The 4,869-nt window shown below is 35.6% G+C and overlaps 1 non-coding gene across 1 annotated transcript; it reads left to right on the top strand.

Moving 5' to 3' along the window:
- Positions 1 to 4,311: 4,311 nt before the first annotated feature.
- On the top strand, positions 4,312 to 4,418 carry LOC111763776 (U6 spliceosomal RNA). The gene has a single exon (XR_002796569.1). It is a non-coding gene; the product is annotated as a U6 spliceosomal RNA (small nuclear RNA).
- Positions 4,419 to 4,869: the final 451 nt, after the last annotated feature.

The raw sequence follows: 4,869 nt of genomic DNA, 5'->3' as shown, positions 1-4,869 counted from the left end.
CTTGTGGACTCTATGAAGGCACATTGGTTCTCAAACATGGCATTCTGATGGGACTCTGTGCATTAAAGTAACAGATGATTTAGTTTCTTTGGTGTATAAAACAGACCAAACTCAACTAATGCAACTTATGCTAGCCAAGCATCCTGCAGTGTTGCCATGGAAATGGGCTGAACAGTTTGAAATGAAGATTGTTGTGTTCTTCGGAAGTAAATAAATATCTTTTGAATTTGAGGAAGCATTCAGACAGAAAATGCTTTATGTAACTAAGTGAGCTATTCAAAAGCTGGGAGATCATTTATTGCACTTTGTTTTCTAATGCTTACTTTAGAGAGCTAGGAATGTAAATGCTTTCAGTTAGAAAGCCTCTGTTTATTTTTGAAAACTGAACAAGAAATGCCTCTATATTGGAAACTTTTACAGATTATTTGATGTTAGGCAAATATATATAATCATTTCCTTGGTAAATTTGTATCAGTAAGTTGAAAAAGATGTCAAGAGAAGCCAATCTTCTGTCAATGTAGTTCAACTGTTTTTAAAAGAAAATTTAATGTAGCTATTTTACTGGAAAAATAATTCTTTTGTGCTATTGATGACTAAGATATAATACAGTAACTGAAATTAACTATGTACAGTAGTATATCTAAGAATAGTAATGTAGTCTCAATTATATCTAAAAGTAATTATGAATAACAAGTATTCCTTTATCTTAAACTTTCCAGATTTAAGCCATATTTTTGGATGTAAGAGATTTGTAGTGTTCTTAGGTCACCAATCTATAACTTATTTTGAATCCAGTTTTCAGCAATGAGAAATAACTGCAAGGAGTTTTTGATGGTGGAGTTTTGAGCTGGAGCCCAGGAAGTGAACACAGAGGAGAAGAACACAGAGGAATAGAGACAGCTCCTTAGTCATGGCAGAAGCCCTGCGGAGAGAGACAGAGCTGGTCCCCTGATAGTCTACAGCTTTGTGGCATGTGCACAGCAGCTGAGCCCAGAGAGAAATGCAGCCCCACGAAGAGAGGAACCCAAGAAGCCTGAACCCTGGAAGATGTCAGCAGCCATCTTGCCCCAACATGTGGCAATAGACTTGGGTGAGGGAAGCAACTTACGCTTTATGGCCTGGTAAATAAGCTTCTACTCCAAATAAATACCCTTTATAAAAAAAATAACTGCAATCACTTTGAAGGCATGAACTGAATGATGGTCACTAATGACTGAAATCACCATATTACAAAAATATTTACTACATTTGAACTGTTAAATCTTTGCATACCTCTGTGACACACTTGTGCATTTTCTCTTTATTTAACCCAAGGTGTTAAGTATGACTATCACTACTGTTATGTTTTCAAGTAGGCAAGAAGTATGATATTGATATTTATCTTGAATTTGTAACCTGAGTTTTACCACCTATATGTAATTTTCACTTGTTGATTCCTCAAGATTAAAATGTAAGCACTATATTAAAATAATTTTGTTTAAAATTTGTCACAAATTTGATCAATGTTTTAGCATGGAAAGTTCCATTGGTCATTATGAATTTTGGAATGTTCCAAAGAGATCAGCAAATAAAATATTATATGAATAAAAAGAAAATCTCCCAACAAGCAATAGTCCAGCATCAGGTGAATTCTTCCAAGCATTTTGAGAAGAATTAACACCAATCCTGTTCAAACTCTTTCAAAAAAATTGAAGAGGAGGGAAAACTACTGAACACATTTTATGAAACCAACATCACCCTACTATCAAAGTCAAATAAAGTTACCATAAGAAAAGAAAATTACAGTTCAATCTAATGAACATAGATGCGAAAATTCTCAACAAAATACTTGCAAATAGAATCCAATAGCATATATAAAGAGTTATACACCATGAACAAGTGGGATTTGTTCCTGGTATGCAAGGGTGGTTCAACATAAGAAAATCAGTCAGTGTAATATACCGCATTAACAAATTGAAGGGAAAAAAAAACACATGATCATCTCAATCAGTGCAGAAAATGCATTTTAAAAAATCCAGGGAAGCAGATTTAGCTCAATGGATACAGCATCTGCCTACCACATGGGAGGTCCAGGGTTCGAATCCAGGGCCTCCTGACCCATGTGGTGAGCTTGACCCATGCACAGTGCTGATTCACACAAGGAGTGCTGTGCCATGCAAGGGTGTCCCCCATGTAGTGGAGCCCCACACACAAGGAGTGCACCCTGTAAGGAGAGCCACCCTGCATGAAAAAAACTCCAGCCTGCCCAGGAGTGGCACTGCACACATGGAGAGCTGATGAAGCAAGATGATGCAACAAAAAGAGACACAGATTCCCAGTGCCACTCACAAGAATACATGTGGACACAGACGAACACACAGCGAATGGACACAGGGAACAGACAACTGGGGCAGGGTCGGGGGGAAGGGGAGAGAAATTAGAAAAAAAAATCTTAAAAAAAAACCCCCAGCATCCTTTCTTGATAAAAAACCTTCAAAAGATAGGAACAGAAGGAAAATTCTTTAATATGATAAAGGGCATATATGAAAAACACACAGTCAACATCATACTCAATGGGGAAAGTTTGAAACCTTTCCCTCTAAGATCAAGAACAAGACAGGATGCCCACTGTTCTTCAACATTGTGCTAGAAGTTCTAGCGATGGTAATTAGACAAGAAAAAAACATTAAAGGCATCCAAATGGGAAAAGAGGAAGTAAAACTTTCACTATTTGTGGATGACATGATCCTATATTTAGAAAATTCTTAAATGACTCTGGCAAAACTACTTGAGCCAATACATGAGTTCAACAATGTAGCAGGATACAAGATCAATATGCAAAAATCAGAAATGTTTCTGTACCCTAGTAATGAACAATCTGAGGAGGAAAATAGGAAAAAATTCCATTTACAATAGCAACACAAAGACTCAAATACCTAAGAATCAATTTAACCAAAGATGAACAGGATCTATATTCATAAAACTATTATACAATGTTGAAAGAAATCAAAGAAGACCTTAACAAATGGAAATATCTTCCATATTCATGGCTTGGAAGTCTAAATATTGCCAAGTTATCAATCCTGCCAAAACTGATTTATAGGTCCAATGCAATAAAAATCAAAATTTGAACAGCCTATTTTACAGAAATAGAAAAGACAATTACCAAATTTATTTGGAAGGGAAAGTGCAACCAAATAGCCAAAAACATTCTAAAAAAGAAAAGCAATGCGGGAGGATTTTCACTGTCTAACCTTGATACATATTACAAACCTACAGTGTTCAAAACAGCATGGTATTTGCATAAAGATAGATATATTGATTAGTGTGTAACAGAATTAAGAGTCCAGAAATAAATGCTCACCTCTATGGCCAACTGGTTTTTTATAAACCTACCAAGCCCATTACTAAGACTAAACCGTTTCTTCAACAAATTGTGCTGGGAGAACTGGATAGCCAAAAGAATGAAACTCACCTTCTATACAAGAATCAACTCAAAATGAATCAAAGACATAAATACAAAAGCCAGGGTCACAAAACTACTAGGAGAAAATGTAGGGAAACATCTTTAAGATATTGTGGTAGATGGTGGTTTCTTGAATCTTACACCCAAAGCATAATCAACAACAGAAAAAAATGGATAAATGGGAACTCCTCAAAATTAAACACTTTTGCACCTCACAAGACTTTGTCAAAAGGGTGAAAAGGCAGCTGACACAATGGGAGAAAATATTTGGAAATGACATATCTGATAAGGGTTTAATATCCACAATATATAAACAGATGCTATAATTCAACAATAAAAAGATAAATGACCTGATTTTAAAATGGGCAAAATATTTGAACAGACATTTGCCCAAAGAAGAAATAAAAATGTCAACAACAAAAAAAAGCCCACATGAAAAAATGTTCAAGATCGCTAGTGATTAGGGAAATGCAAATCAATCTACAATGAGATCATTTCACACCTATTAGAATGGCCAATACTAAAAAGACAGAAAACTACAAGTGCTGGAGAGGATGTGGAGAGAATGAACACTTATTCAGTGTTGTTGGGAATGCAGAATGGTACAGTCACTGTGGAGGACTGTTTGACAGTTCCTAAAGAAATTGAACATAGTTTGACCATGTTACCTGCCAATACCATTACTGGGTATACTCAGAGAAACAGAAAGCAGTGACACAGACATCTATCTGCATACCAATGTTCATAGTGGTATTATTCATAATTGCCAAAAGATGGAAACGACCAAGATGTCCATCAACTGATGAATGGATAAAATGTGGTGTATACTCATGATGGAATACTATGCAGCTGTAAGAAGAAATTTAGTGCTTGCTTCAGCAGCATATATACTAAAATTGGAATGATACAGAGAAGATTAGCATGGACCCTGCCCAAGGATGACACGCAAATTCATGAAGCATTCCATATTTTCCTCAAAAGTGTACTCATCAAATGCAATGAATGTACCACACTAAAGAAGTTGTTGATGTGGGACGAGTGGGGAGTGTGGGGAATGGGGTATATGGGAACCTCTTACATTTTTTAATGTAACATTTTGTGTGATCTATGTATTTTTAAAACAAAAAATAAAAGAGAAATTTAGTTGTGAAGCATATGACAACATGGATGGACCTGAAGGACATTATGTTGAAGGAAGCAAGCCAGACACAAAGAGACAAATACTATTATGAACTAATTATATTGTGTAAATCCAAGGAGTTAGTAACTAGAATACAGGTCAGCAGAAAATAGAATGAAGTTAGAGAATGGAAAGCTGAGGGTTAACCTATGCAGAATTGGTAGAAGGGTTTTTGTTAATTTTTGGAAAAGAATAGAAAAGTGAAAATACAACACAGTGTTTGTAACTAACAGTACTATTATAT

The sequence above is a fragment of the Dasypus novemcinctus genome, chromosome 18, assembly GCF_030445035.2.
Source record: "Dasypus novemcinctus isolate mDasNov1 chromosome 18, mDasNov1.1.hap2, whole genome shotgun sequence".
Classification (NCBI taxonomy): domain Eukaryota; kingdom Metazoa; phylum Chordata; class Mammalia; order Cingulata; family Dasypodidae; genus Dasypus; species Dasypus novemcinctus.
Note: the sequence above shows the minus strand (reverse complement) of the source record. Positions and strands in the feature narration are given on the sequence as shown.